The sequence below is a fragment of the Trachurus japonicus genome, chromosome 6 (assembly GCF_045865225.1).
Source record: "Trachurus japonicus isolate A0001 chromosome 6, Traja_1.0".
In the NCBI taxonomy this organism is placed as follows: Eukaryota; Metazoa; Chordata; class Actinopteri; order Carangiformes; family Carangidae; genus Trachurus; species Trachurus japonicus.
In genome coordinates this window covers 7,072,366-7,089,072 of record NC_140912.1, presented here as the reverse complement: position 1 = coordinate 7,089,072, position 16,707 = coordinate 7,072,366, and positions in this window count along the sequence as shown.

Here is a 16,707-nt window from a genome sequence, read left to right as displayed (position 1 = left end):
GCACTGGTTGGGCTTAGGCAATGAAGAAAAGAAGTTGGTTAAGTTTAGTAAAAAGACCATGTAACCGTCATCCACATCTAAACGGCCTTTTTGGTCCTTGAAAACAGATATTTTCAAAATCTCTTTTTGGCCAGTAGCCTTCAGTGTTTAGATGTGGAAAAGGAAACTTCCTTCTGCGGACAGTTTACTCACAAAATTTGTTCCGCACAGGTTTCATGAAATAAGACCCATTATTATTACCCAGTCTCCTAGACTTCATTTCATTTCAAAGAGACACTCTCCATGAAGTCGTGGAGCCATGCTACAACCTTCCAGCACTCTTTCACTCCCTGTTTCGATTCAGCTTGTCTCTGACCGCCACTTCTCGTCTCTGGCCCAGTTAACGGACCGGTCTTCAGTCCCTGACCACGAGTGTCATCTGTCTGTTTCCTGGTTCCTCTCTGCCTCTGGCTGTTTGGCGTTTCCCTGCCTTGGTATCACCTGCTGGGAGAAACACCTCATCTCTGTGAGTGCTCCTGGTCTTACCTTATCTGCTGGTTCAACAACCCCCTGCCTGTCCACGTCCTCCTGTCTGCCTGCTCCTTTTGGTTTGTCTGCCGGCTTTTACCTTATCTTTAGCTGGTCAGAGATGTTTTGCATGGTAGGCAAGTCTAGCAGATAATTGTGAAACTTCCTTGTGTCACTAAAATAAAATTTTGTTCTGGAATTCCACTACAGACATTTTTTCATTAGCACCAGTGTAACCAGTAATAGCTGCCTTAGGCAGAACATTTGAGAGATTAGAAATTTGTATATAAAGGTTGATGAAATAGTTTATTTCAACATTTGTGAATTAATTATGACACTTTTTGATTTCACTTTGAAGTTCCTCGCTATTAGAAATTCAGATATTTGAGGAAACTTCTTTTTGAAGGACAAAGAAATGATAATGAATAGACAACCGCAGACTTAAATTTACGCACTTTAAATGACAGCCTGGGGTGATGAAACAGCATCAGACTGCAGGTGCAACATCTTTGACATCACCTTCTGCAATTGCTAACAAGCAGGCCCTTGTATTTAATACTAAATTCACGGTTCATTAGCAAGAAGTGCCTGTCCCTCTGGTGTATGCCTCCTGTCCTCAGGAAACCCAGTGTCTTGGCTGAATGGTAGAGACTCACTACTATCTTCAACTACCAGGCGTGTACTCTGCGCCCTGGCTCTTTGTCAAATCCATACAGAGAGCCTCTTGGTTTAAGTAATGAGAGTGGTGATTGAATATTTAAGCACCTAATTAAATTCTCTTTTTACATCATGGGGGGAGGAGGTGGGGGGTGGGGGTGAGGCAGTGCGAGGGAGGGTTGGGGGGCAACTTGGTAGCACTTGTGTTCGAGTAGTGCTACGTTATTTGAGTGGCTGTGGTTGGGAAAATGGATGATTCTGCTTTCCACAATGTACATGACATTCAGGATTATGAGGCGCTACAAAGAGAGGGATTGGGAGAATTTGGAGTGATTACAAATGCAGCTATCTGAGGAAAAAAAACAAAGCAAAAAGAAATTTAATTTGATCATTATAAATAAAAGGCTAGATTCAGGATAGGAATATTAAAGAGCACTATCACTATAAGTTTGTAGCTGTGGTATACTTGCAAAGATAAGCCTCCATAATGTATATTTTATATGATTTTAATAAAACATTTCATGTCCACACGTTCACTATTTACATTTTTACGTTCAAACGTTTTATATTTAATAGTTTACATCTTAAAGAACAGTTATAGAAAACGCCTGAAGAGGGAATCTGTCTGCTTTGTTTCATCAAGATTGAGCCAAACCACCACAAATCAAACCTCATAGTTTCAGTTTATTTTTGACATGTTAAAAAAAAAAAAGTAGTAATACAGTAATGGACATACATAACAAATAAATACTTTTACAACACATGAAAAAATAAAAATGAAATTAGATTTTTCATATCTGAAAAAGAGTGGAAAGAAGTGAAACTTATCTCCTCCCACTGCACCTATTCATAAATTAACTATCAAGCTTCCTTGTCATTATAATCTATACAATTAAGTTAATTTAGCTGGATTTATTATTGAATTTATAAATTCATATTTATATATTTATTAGGCATATACATACTATAGAACTAAGAACATTATTTGGTTAAAAGAAAAATAACAGTGGTATTTTATGAATGTGTTTCAATGCAAAAGAAAAAATAAAACATACAAAAACACTCAGGACACACAGCAACCTTAATGGTCAGAGTAACATCAAACTATAAGTATCTTTATTGAATCAAAGGACAAATTAAATAACACATATTTGTTAAAGGCAATGGAGCAAAAAATCTGCTAACTCAATTTAAAAAAAGACAAACATCCCATGTGTTTCACCAGCCCAACACCCAAGCGGCTACAGCACAGACCCAAAGCACTTTCCCTGTAAACAACCATGTTGATGGAAAGGTCAGGAGTGGCTTGGATACACTCGGAGGCAGCACATTTTCTAAGAGGCACTCAGGTTGTACAAGGAGTTTGCTGTATGAACATGAACATAGTGGCCTAAAAATGGCTGCTGGTCGACTGATCCATCAGAGATGCACCACTAAGCCTTCAAAGCCACTGTGCTCATACGCTGTTTACTCACGGTCTGGTGTTGGGCAGAGCATCAGATCTGATGTGTAGCATGGGTTTTTTTCCTCCCTCTGTGATAAAAGCTATGTGGTGTTTACATTTCCGCCTAAAGTCTGACTCTCACCCTCATTTAAACCACACGATAACTCTTACCTTGTGCATTTTCTCTCTCTCTCTTGGCTCGGTAGCTGGAGTGCTGGGGTAAGCACTCTGCTGCTGGATGTGCTCCTGGGATGGAGATTTCTGCTTATTAAGACACACTGAACAAATCCAGAGATAGCCTAATTCTAACACCGACTTTAAGGGAATACCACTGAATTTCAGGCATTACAGATTTTCTCAAATACCTTAGGTGCTCAGCATCTGTAATATACAGTCCTTGCTGACTCCTAGTGTCAGAACAGGAGGGGGAGGGGGGTGAACTGAGGACATACCACGGCAGATAACTCTTGGAGTGAATAGAAGAGCAGGGTAAATTAACAGAATTATACATTTGGCCATTTGTTCCTGGCCTTTACTTATTAGTTGCTATTTAGGAGCTTCTGCTCAGACATTTCAGCAGTGGGAGAAATTCCCTCCAGGCTTGGATTGGACTATCCAACCATTCTATTCAACAGTAAGCAAGAGCTGAATATATCTACTGAACTACAGAAGATGGTGTCAAACTCCAAGACCTGAGGAATCTGTTGGTGCTAAATTTGAATATGTTGCCTTCAGGCACGTTTTCTCTTCTTTGCAAGATTGATTCAACATATGTGCTGTATTATATAAAATGTACAGGGTATGTGAGGAGGCTGCGATGCACAAACGCCCCCAGGCAAGATAACTGTGATACCGTTTGGAGTTCATAGTTATCAAAGTTATATTATGTGTAGGCAGGAAATGGTCTACACGTTTGGCTCAAGAAGAATGGACAAACTGAATAAAGGTACTATATTTATAAAAAAAATAAAAAATAAAAAAAAAGCTATATTCACAATATATATCATTCATTCTATAGGTCCCCCTTTGGAAATTAATGGAATTTATTGTCAGAGGTATTTTTGCACTGGATATTACTTTTCATTCATTTCCTTCCATTTACCCAGATTTGACCTATTGTTTTGTTACTTAAGTTTAATTACTATTACTCTAAACAGGGGTGTCAAAGTCATTTCAGTTCAGGGGCCACATACAGTGCAGCTAATCTATGGTGGGCCAGACCAGTGAAATAATAACATAATAACCAATTAACAAGGACTCTACATTTTCCCCTTTGTTATAATGAAAAGAAGTACAAGTACATTATTAAGATGTTTGATAGTTTGTAAACTGACCTTTTACAAAACATTATGAACAACCACAATGTCTTTAGAAAAATATGTGCAATTTCAACAATATTTCAACAATTGAAATTGTCAGGTATTTTTGCACAGCATATTTCTTTCATTTCTGCAGGTACTGTTACTCATGTCTTGAATAACTATTACTCTTGTAGTACACAAACTTAATAAAACCATGTCTTTTTAATGAGTAGGTGGCTCAAGCCTTGAGATTTTCTTGCAAAGTAAAGAATATCAAGTCAAAAATATGGAAATATTTTTTTTCTCAACTGCCCTCAAGGTACAGTTCCCTTTTAACTGTGCCCAGCAGTTCACTCATTGTGAATGATTATTCATCTGACATTTTCAACAGTATGTGCTCCAACCTTCCAAAAAGAAGGTAAAAGGTGTATTCCCCAAATGCTCATCAGAAAAAAAATCAAACACACTGTGACTTTCAATCCTCGAAGGCAGAGTATAATGAGGGGAACCCTGAATGAAAGAATCTCTTCTACCTTCTCCTCAGATCCCAGTGGGTTATCTCTCTTCAAAATAATACAAAATACCTCACATGTTTTATAGAGCAGTCACGTACCCATGAAAAGAGCAAGGACAGGAAGGTGAACAGGGTATAAAATAGTGCTGAATAAATGTTTATTTAATCACAAACCTAAAATGTTGAATATGTAAGTCAGCCCAAATATGTCAGTTGTTCTTTTAAGCCCTTTTTTTCTGGATTTATTTTCACCATTTTTGGACTGTTGATCACATAACATGTTTTTGTTCCATTCAAAACTAAGGCCCTGTTTACCCGACAACACTCGCGGATGAAAACGGCTTTGGGTGTAGTGGGTGGCTGCAGCTCGGTATTATTGCCGGCTGCCACGACGGAAGTCACCCTGTTTCATTTGTGTCTAGTTCACGTTAGGATTGTTAAGAAACAGCAACTCCCTGCATGCATTGCATTACAAAAAAAATGGGAAAAGAAGCGGCTATAACGGTGGATAATTTTTTTTGAGTGCCACAACCCCCGCGAAACGACTCGTTTCTCTACCAGAATTTGATCCATTCAGTCCGATTATGTTTGGGAAGTCTAGAAGAGACTTATTAAATTATTTTATTCCCGTTCTAGTTAGCCGAAAGCTAAAGCGGAAGTTAGCCGGCTTGCTTGGCGTAGCACCATAGATATGGTATAGCAGCATATTAGGATTTGAATTGGGATATAATGTAACTGTTTATTTACTTGCACTACATGTGCTCAGAAAAAAATGATGATGGACACTGTGCAAATCTTGGTAAATCAAATCCACAGCAAAGGGAACAGCAATATTTGATATGTTATTTTAGCACTAGCTCGGCTGAAGTCAGTGCGCCCACTTCCGGTTTCTTCCCGAATCCAAATCCAAAGTTTTTTTTTAAAAGCCCGAATCCGAATAGTGCACTGGCTGTACACCCCTACTGTATAACAGATCACGTGAATCACATGTCTGTTAGCAGTATACTGTATGTGCTAACTTTGGAGTAAGTGGGTAGTGAGTGAGGTGTTTCGGCCATGTTCAACCAGGGAGAGACCCCAGGACACAAATGTTTCATGTGGCATTAATAGCCTGGTCCTAACCAAAATCGGCCTCTCTCTATTGAGATAGGTGGATGCTCTTTTGAAGTTTAAAACTATTGTACCTGTCTTTACCCAATCACCAACATTTGGTCATGACATACAGTACATCATGTTTTTTTTTTGTGTTGTTTTTTTTTTTACCTCTGATGTGGTTGGACCAAAGTACTGTAACACCCAGTCTGACCCTCACTCCTCTCTCTAGGAGTCTGCAGACAGACCCTTCTCAACAGAGGCCGGGCACTTTATATATTTTATTATACATGTATTGTACATTTAGCAGCATATTAGGATTTGAATTGGGATATTGGGATTGGCATAATGTCTACTAGTAACTGTTTATTTACTTGCACTACATGTGCTCAGAAAAAAATGATGATGGACACTATGCAAATCTTGGTAAATCAAATCCACAGCAAAGGGAACAGCAATATTTTATATGTTATTTTTTAAAAACATTTCAGAGTCCCAAGTAGGTAGAATGATTGGTTACAGGAGTTATTTTGCAATCTGTGCTCAGGCTACTTCACAGCAGCCTGTGAATGAAATGTGAATACCGAAACAAGAAGCAATGACATTTTCTGGCTTTAAAGATTAACAATCCAACTGAAAAATGTCACTTCACTAATGTGCTCTGGTTGAATTTTTCAAATCTGTTTGGCTTTGACTACACCATGCGTCACTGTTAAAGGGATAGTTCAACATGTTGGCAAATTGGCCCATTGCAGTAATCCCTATAGTTTTAGGAGTAGGTTCATTACCTTTAATTGTCAGTGCAAGCTATTTTAAGAATGGCGGAGCAGAGCCCAGGCAGCTTAGAGCTACACTACTGAGGCTCATGGAATTTCTTGATTTCCCTCAACAAACTCATCAAATACACAATCCAACAACTCCAAAACACTCTTGTGGACAAGTTGTGACCTGCACATTCACCACGCTATGAGATAATAACACAACGTTACCAGACCGAGTTGTTTTCGAGGTAAATTCATGCAAAACCGCTGATGCTTGTTCCTGTCGGGGCAGTTTTTCGGCAAGCAGTCTCTGCAGTTACCTCAAAAACAACTCGGAGAGATCCCTAATCATTTTCTGATGTCAAGATTATTTGTGGTTGGCTGAGAGAGATGATAGTTTGTTTTTAGTTTTCTGTTAGTTTGCATCACAGTTTCATCTGTGTTAAATCAGTCAGGTTGGGTTTCCTTTACGCGTGACAAATGCCTTTGATCTGTCATCATGCGACGGGACAATAGATATAGACATACATTTATGTCCTGGGCCCTTAGTCTCTGTCTTCATGTTGCTGACATCTTAACTGATGAGTGCACTGTCTGTTTGGAACAAATGAACTGGCTGAACAGTTGAAAAATGTGCCAATAATCCAATGCAAAAAAAAAACAGTACTGTATGTACCATGTACTGACTACACTGAACACAATGTAATACTGCAACAAGCTGAGTCAGCATGCAAAGTGCTATTCAGATAATCCAGCTTCACTGTCACCACATCTGGACAGCTGTGTCTCATTGTTTATAAAAAAATCAATGAGACGCTTCAGCTTTACAGTCAACCACCTTTAATTTTAGGGCTCCTTTTATTTGCTATGGAAACTAAAAGCTGAACGCCCACCTGTGTCACAACTGACTTCAAAACATCCCACATGTCTTTTGGTCTATTACAATTTTTATTCTGCCAGAAAAAATACTGCAGTGTAAGACAGTCAATATCATATCTTTCTTTCTTTCTTTCGTTCTTTCATCCATGATCCACTACAATATATCAAGCAGTTTTCAGATGTAGAAAAGTGATCAATTACCAGTAATTAAAGTCTGCAACACACACAAAAAAAATCAAGTGCACAGACATCTAACTGCCAGGTTCACCCAATTAATTCTTCAATGACTGTATTCCACAGGGTTTTGCGAGGCCGATGCAGCAGTACAAGTAAATTACAATGCACCTCATAAAGTCAGCATGACCTTCAGAGGCTTCAAGCTACAGTGTGCCTTATATTTATTGGTGTCCCATTGTTTCCAGATTATCTACATCACTCATGGATCACTTCAGTTGTGATGATGTCCCACTCCATTTACTGACACATTTCCCATTTTATGTTTTTAAGATGGCAGTGTTTGTGCTTCATGATGTGAGACTGAGCCACAAGGTTATCAAAGTTAGAGGGTACAGGCCTGGTGGGCCCATTATCACTTTGACAGGGTTATCATCAATCAAATAAAGCCTTTCAGATCAGCCTTTAATATAAGCCTTTGAGATAATTAGACTAATTTGTCGATTGGCTGTTATTAGTCTGAAGGGGACATGGGAGAATCACTACTTTACACTACAGAATCAAGCATTGCATATTTATCTGAGATACTCTGCAGGCTCATTATCATTAACTGATGATGGGATCATTTCCAGTTTACATTAGCTACCATCAAACTGAAAGGGGGAATTTATAAATGGAAAAGTAAAACCCATCCTAAAACATATTCACACTTTATTTTTTATGATATTCACATTTTGGTTTTAATTTTTCAATTACAAAGTCATTAGACAGACTTTCTCTGTTAATTTGCAAACTTCCATACATTCCACATCTTGGCACAGGTCAACATTATGTCCATGTCTTGAAACTATTTTTAACCCTTGTTTATTTGTTTATTTCAAAAGGGGCAATGTGCATTAATCAAACATTTTAACAACATGTGAATGCACCCAAGTTGGCTGGAAGGCTACTTTCCATTTGTAGTCCTTTCGCCAGTTGTTAGAGGGCATCCTTTTCTTTTCTTTTTTTTTTAAATAGCAACAATAAAAAGGTAACACTTTATAATAAGTACACACTATTACGCATTAATACTGAATTCATCATTTATAACACATGAATACACAGTATGTAGTTTATAAACACATATGTTTTATCTATCATTCATAAGCACTAACTGTATTATAGCATGCTTGCGTTATAAATGAATAATTCATTGTTTATTAATGCTTAACTAATGCGTAATAGTGTGTACTTATTATAAAGTGTTACCCTATAAAATACAACACTGAACACATAAAAAGGCAACAGATTTTATACACAGATAATGAAGACAAAAATCCGCTATCACATGATGCTCTTATACAGTAATAATAAAACCAATCAGTGTTCACACGTGTCAATAGCTTCTTGATTCTTGGCATTGAGCTTAAATGAATGATTTGACGGAGACTCTCTGAATTCCTGAATGGTGTGATCCCTTGAAGTAAAGGTGGCCTGACTGAATGGAGATTTTCTCAGGGGAATTGTGCAGCCTCCCCTCGCTGCACCTCTAGTAGCTCTGTTCACAGAAGATCTGAAGTTTATGTAACCAGGTAGAGGTTTTATATACCAGACAGATGTTTTTGTATGCAAAGCTTTCAACTAAATGGCAGATGAAGGGGACAAATCATTGGTGCTGATGGTGTTCCAATGTGTCAATTTTCAAGTCACATAAGCAAAGTAGTCTGTCAAGTCTGCCAAGTATTTGTGCAGGTGCCAGTCCTGATGCAATCTTCATCTACCCTGTCAGAATTCATACATTTAGTCCACAGTAGGCGCGTTTCCACTGCAGGAACTAAGATGTAATTTTACGGGGCTGGGGCCGTTGGTCCGTGTCCCAAAGGGCCATTTAAAGGGACTTTTACGGGGTCAAAAGGAGTCCCTGCCTCGGGGTAGGTATTCAGATCGACCCTGAAAAACTCCCGCGTGGGGCTTGAGATTTACTCTGTGCTGATTGGTGAAACTCAGAGTGGGATGTGACGCCAAGAGAAAAGCCCCAAAATCAACGGCATTTTTAAAACCCAGTGTTATTTTAAAAAAGCGTCTTCACAGCTGAAAAATGAGAGAGTAAGTCAGTAAAAGACGTATGAGAGTAGTAGTAGTGTTAAATACGCAATCGCGCAATTATGCGATAATCGAAACGGCAATTAAAAATCCAGCTTTATTAGAAAGCGCCTATACTGCACAAGGACTGCGTGATGATTGAAACTGTTGCACGTTGCTGCAAGAGCCCGGTGGGTCCGACTCTGCAGTGGAAACATGGCCGCCGAGAGGGCCGAAGTTCCTACCCCCTCCCTTTACCAGGAACTCCTGCATGGCGTTATGTACACAGTGTACTAGATGTCCGTGTCCTGACTGAAGCATCTGATTTGACACTTTGCAACTGTTTGTGAAGCTTTTTATCCAAAGACAACCACGAGTGCAGCCTCATGGGCTGACTATAATGAACCCAACAACACCACAACAACTCAACTCATCTGCTCAGATGGAGAGATGTTTTCATACACATGTATACATCTATTGTATTCTTTACATTTTCTTTATAATGAACATTTTATTTAAAAAAAAAGGCTAAATCTGAAATGTCTCAAAGCTACAACTGTCTGGATAACATCTGCTGGAAAGCCCTCGTTTTAAGCTCCAGAGACAGAGGGAGAGAGAGCACTAAAGCTATGCTAAAAGATGATGGTAGCCTTGCTATGAGGTTTTTTCTTTAATTTCCCATCAATTTATATTTTCCATGTTATTATCTATACATTTGTCCTCAGGATACATGCACTGTTGAGTCCTAGATAGAAAACTGAAGTGGAAAATTCAAGCCAGATGCTTGAAAGCATCCAAATTTAATGTACATTATATTGTATTTATTCATTCTGACAGTGAACAGCATGGATAACATCCAATAACGCCTGGAGCATCATCCACAGATGAGAGGCAAGATAACATATCAGCTTGATTTTCGAACATGCGGTGATATCTATGAAATTGGAAACGCGTGTCCCCTGACAAGCAGGGATTTAGTCCATGATCACACACTCATGGTCCATCTCCTTGGTGACATCCGGGAGGCTGATGGTGGTCAGGAACATGGTGGGATGTATGACGGTCAAGGGGAATGAATTAATTATTATCCCCAGCAGCTCTGCGTGGCAGGTTATTACTCAGTTCAACATGCACCACTTGTTCATCAGATAAGCATGAGGCTGGAGTCTGTTTCAATCAGCGTTCTTACAGCGTTAGCATGACTGCTGGGCGCTGATGGCGCTGATAGAAATGTGCTGGCATGGTGAGTATCAGATGTGACAGTAGAAGGCCAGTGGACAGCACTCTGCGGGGTGTCTGCCTCATCTTACGGAGCAACAACAAACATCCGCACTGTCTGATGATCGAGCTTCATCCACTCCGCATTGAGGGAACTACATTTATATTTCATTGTTAAAATGCAGCAGATATTTTTAGTACAGAATCACGTGGCCTTCTGGATTTTTAGTATCGTTGTTTGGCCAAAAGTATGTGGACAAGGGTGGAGTTAAACACTTTGACTTAAAGGGGAAATATTATGGAAATATATTTGGGTGTTTGTTTTGCCTTCCGGCCCCCAAAATGTGAGAATTGAATCTGTAATGTTCAGGCTCCCTGGTTGAAATCCATGTGGTTTTATGAGCTGTTCCCTCAGTTGTCTTCCAGTGATGTAACTAGTTTTCGAATTTGCATAATACCACCCCTACCTGGTACCAGTTGAAAGGGTGGGGCGGGGCAAGCAGTGGTTCATTTGCATTTAAAGGGACAGGCACTGAAACCAACCGTTCTGAACAGGGCTGTTTTGATAGGATGAAAAGAGCTGTGATGTTTGACCAAAGCATGTCACAGGACATCTGGGAACTATTTTAATTTGTTGAAAAGGGGCAGAATATGTCTCCTTTAAGTTCCAGAGTATTTTCCATGGTTTGAACCAGGTTAATTATGTGTAAAATGCTGGATACTACCCTTAAAACCACAGCTTACAGTGAAAAATTAGGCTATAATTAGCTCCACAGTGTTTTGTCAGGCTTGGAAACAGGTTAATTATGTGTTAAGTGCTGGATACTACCCTTAAAAACCACAGCATACAATGAAAATGTAGGCTATAATTTTGCTTCCAATGCCTCAGTAGCAGGTTTTTTTTCTGTTCCAACATGACAAAGCACAGGGGAATTGTTTCCTGAGAATAGTGTTGGAAAAACTTGACAAGCCAGCACAGAGCCCTGACCTCACCACCATCCAACACCTTCGGGATGAACTGGAATCCAGACGGCAAGCCGGGCCTCATCAGCCAACATCCCAACCCTGACTAATACTCCTGTGACTGAATGAGAACAAAATCCCTGCAGCCAGGTTCCAACATATTAACAACAGACGGAGGAGTGAGGAGACTGTGGTATTAATGCATGTGGTTTTTTTTAAATTGTCTATAGGTGTAAGTGTTACAAGAAAATGTATTTATCTACTCACCTAATGTGAAGCTGTTTGAAACTGACCTCACTGGTTCTCGTATTGTGTGTAGTTCATGTCACTTTAACAAGAAAAGTGTGACATAACCTCACATTCTTCTAATACTTGGAAGGAATTATGTTGAACGTATTTTTGATACAAATTATCAAAAACCTGGGACATTTAGAAACATTACACGGTAATAAGAATGGAGCCACTTCTAATTTTATTCAGATACCGTAACTTAATTTCCCTCTTAACTATCTTTATTTAAGCTCTGAATAGCTCCATCTTTTCAAAGGGTTCTCTATTGCAAACTTAATACAGGACACTTGCATTATATAATTAATACACTCTTCATACCATCTTTTTTTTCTCTCTCTCACGGGCTTATGCACCAGCAGTCAATACAATATTGTAAAATCTAATATAACAGCCACTGTGGCCACAGGTTTACAGCATATCAACCAAAATATATAAATACCAACGTAACCTGATTTTGATAAAGCACCGATAAACTTGATAAAGCATCCTATTGCTGTACTGTAGTCCATTGGTGGTGCCCAGGCATGCCTCTTTTTCTTTCTTTCTTTCTTTCTTTCTTTCTTTCTTTCTTTCTTTCTTTCTTTCTTTCTTTCTTTCTTTCTTTCTTTCTTTCTTTCTTTCTTTCTTTCTTTCTTTCTTTCTTTCTTTCTTTCCAGTTTACAGTTTTGGGTACCCTTACCTTTTATTTAGACGTCTGGCAGTTCATCATACCTTTGTATCATTTGTTTGAATTCCAATAAATAAAAACAGGAAAAATCGGGGTGTTCTAAAACTTTTGACATATCGTGTGTGTGTGTGTGTGCATGTGTGTATATAAATAAAATGCATAATTATGTAGTTGTCTCAGTTTTAGTGTGATGTCATTACAATCCTTTGTCCCTGGAGTGAAGCTGAGTGACTAAATCACAGCTATAGAGTCCCATGTCACTTGTGTTTATAACACAGGCATTTATGCTGGAAAGACCACTTTTTTGGGGGCATAAATGAAGAGTATACTCAGTTCTCCTGGCACCACTTACACCACTGCATGCAGCTTTATGATTCAATTAAGTATTCAGAGGAAGATGGTCACCGCTCGGTTCTCCTTTCACATCTCTTGTCTGCACTTTAAGAGGATGGACTGATTTCTTTGAAATCTCAAGCGTGGCAGTCTTACTTAAATGATAAATATCTGTCAAGATGTTTTCTGTCATGTGAGAAAGCGCGGGCTTTCCCTGGAGCGCACTGGAACAGTGAGTGGGAAGCTGCTTTCACCACAGCCCCTTATAGAACTCGACTTATGGGGGAAAGGATTAAGCGGTTTGAGCTGCACTCACGAGCCAAAGCAAATTTAAAAGAAAAAAAGTCCACTTACACACCACCCAATTCATTAGATTGTCTTTGTGTTACGGCGGAGTGAAGCACTGCCATCACTGACTTGTGACTTGCACTTCCAGATTTGACGCATGCATTCACATGCTGTCAGAAACATAATGAAGCAATTGCATCCAGTGATGCCACAGCTGCAGAGGTCAGCCACCATGCTGCACATATGAAAGATGTAAGATGTAACAAAGCAAAAATGGCATGGCTGAGATGGTGCAGAGCAGCGTTCTGTGAGGAAAGGCCACCGAGTTGTTTATTAGATGTCTGCCCTGCAGGTCATCCACATAGATAGGATTTTCCGTAGCATTTAGCAACAGATTGATTGATACTGCATTGTCCCTATATCACAGCCCGTCAGTCACATTAAATCTAACTCACTGTGGGTTTAGTGTGCATGTGCATTGTAGCCAGATTTTATAAAGCTTTAATAAGCCAAAACAGCTATGTTTCCTTCTCATCACACACAAAAATATTATTCTGTAAGTGTATTGTTATTTAGACAGTCCTTCCAGAAAAATGCAGAGTTCTTTTGTGATTGTTGCGGGCAAAAATCCTTGATTATGCAGCATGTTTTCTCAAAAAATGTGATGGAATATGTGGGATTAATATGAAATTTTATGCAATAAAATTGCGGGAATTTTCAAAAATTGCAGGAACTTACAAAAACTGCAATTTGATGAATAAGAAAAAAAAAGTGATTCCCCCAACACTCCGTTTTCACTAAGCTACTACCTTAATGTAAAGAGTCATTTTAATGACTTAAGCAAGTATTCTTCATCATCACGGAAAGTGCTTGGAATAATTAAGTTCTCATTGTGTTTTATTTCAGACCTTGGCTCAAACTTACAAAACGTTGATGAGTCAAACAAGTTCCATAGCTTTACAAAAAATATTAAAGCAGATATCAGTGGAATGTTTTTGTTAATATAAGTCCTAAATAGTCCTATTTTCCGTCAGCAATCACTTACATGAAGTATTTCAGCCTAAACACGAGTCTCTCCGTCACTCTGCTCTGCTGTAACCCGAGGAGAAAATTTTCCTTGTGGGATACAAGTGTTATCCAATGAGGGGAGAGAACGGCATGAAGGGCTGTGTGTGCAGCCAAGGGATGCACGTGAATGTGGTGACGTAGCACGAGGACCAATTGATGCCTGACAAGGGCGGGGGCTGCTAACTCATGGTGCGTTCAAGGAAACTCGTACTTTGTGTTTTTCCTTCCTGTGAAGTCATACCAGTTCGATCTGGTACGAGTTCACGGGTCGGAAGTTACGAGTGGCCGTTATAGGGAACTTTCACAGACAACAGGACGGTAAAAACACGAGCTACGGGTTACCTGGAACGCTACCAAGTCGTAGTTGTGACTTGAAGCTGTAACTTACGGTTTCAAAAGCCTGCCTTGAACACAGCATTAGCCGAAACGGCCATGCCACTGATATCTGCTTTAAAGCAGAAGTAAGCGATCCGGTGGTTTTGGCTAACTTCCTGTCAGCAGATGGAGTTAGCAGTCCCCGCCCTCGTCCCTACATCACCACATTCAGGCGCATCCCTTGGCTGCACACACAGAGAGGACTGCCCCTTTATGCCGTTCTCTCTCCTCATTGGATAAAGGTTGTAGGATACAAGGAAAGTTTTCTCCTGGGCTCAGAGCAGAGCAGAGTGACTGACAGACCCGTGTTTCAGACCAAACACTCTATAGAAGTGATTGCTGTCGGAAGATACAACTATTTAAAACTTATATTAACACAAACATTCACCTTACTTCTGCTTTAATATGCTACAACTTCTGTAAAAATGAGTATGTCACAAGGTGAAGAGGGCCCAGGCGGGGATTGAACCCACACCTGCCGGGTAAGAGTCATGCACGCTTGCCAGTCACCCAAAGGAACATCCCCTTGGCCAAGTAGCCAGGGCACATGATCATTTGGAGGCATAGTGACAGGACCACCACTGTCACAAGTACATTGAACAATAAAATAAAGTGTGCGCTTCCTGTTTTACAGAGGTAGCTATTTGCTCGGCCTTTTGCGCTTATTTTTGCTGGTCACTTCATAACGTTCCCAAGGCAACAGGAGTAAAATGGCTGCTCTTGTGTGGAGTAAACGCAACATTTTTCAACTTTCTGCGTGTGACTTTTGATGTGACTTTTTTGCAGCGAAAATGCAGGGCAAGCCCCGCATATCTGGGATTTATGCGGCGAAAGTGCGGCGTCTTTGAAAAAGTGCGGCCCTTGCATAAATGTGCAGACTTTGACTGATCATGCGTTGAATTATGCGATCGCATAATCCGTTTTCCTGCAGGGACTGTTTAGAATAATTTGACAGTGTTGTCATCTTCTGCAGAGAGGTTCCTATAATGTTTCTACGATGTCTCGATATTCATGACCGATCACACATTCACACATACAGTATATGCAAAGCCTGGAAGTGACACGACAACTTGTATTGGACCCAAGTCCCAGATAGCTATCCTGACGTTGACTGAAGCATCTGCAAGCGGGAAGATAAAAGACAGAACTGGATGTGGATCCAAAACTCTCCACAGAAGGATGAGCTCTTACGCCGGCTCTCGACAGCGCGTGGCTTGACACCGATGAGCCTTTCTTCCAACAGAAATTTGAGCCCAGCTCTATAATCCCCTCCATCCAAAAGTTCAGGCCTCCGTCTGCTGGTTATAAAACCGCAGAGTCTGAACACGTCGTCCCGGTGCTGCCATGCTGATGCCTGTCTGATAATCTAGAGAAAGGAGATAGCTGAGCCGGAGCATAATATCATAACAATGGTATTTCCTTTTTTTTTTCTTTTCCTATGTCTCATTCTTTGTCTGTGACGGAAAATTTGACAGCAATTTATCAAATAGCTTAAAATATGTATCACTGAATATCACATAATCACATCACACAACAGCTTTTAATGGGATGAGTTCAAACAGTAGTTAGTTTTACAAAAAACACTGTACACAGAATCTCTGTTTTTTTTTTTAAATAACACATTTTCCCAGGTTCCAAAAGAAGCTTTAAACCAGGATGACTCTACAAACGTCCTCTTTTTTATCAGTGTTTCTTTTCTTTCACTCCCTCCAACTTGAACAGTTGACTGCAGATGTTTTCCAAGTTTTCTTTGGCTGATTTCAGCTTCACCTCCGTTAGCCACTTATCTGGTTCCTTTGAAGATTGTAAACTGCTTCTCTGTGGGCTGCTGCCTGTCTGCTGCTAGTTTCAGTGACTGGCTGGCACCATCGTCTTCCCGCTCAGACAGTGACGTTTCTCAGGTCAGTTCTTTATACAGTTGGGAGACTTCACATGAGTCGTGACTAAAACAATGAGATAGAAGAAAACAACACAGAACACCGAACACCTGCATATTTTATAGCTCCGTAACCCCAGCCAACCCCGTCCCCACAGATCTTTCTCTAAATTTTACTACATGATGGATATTTTGGAGAAATACATAAAGATACAGAGTAAGAATAAAGAGTAAAATC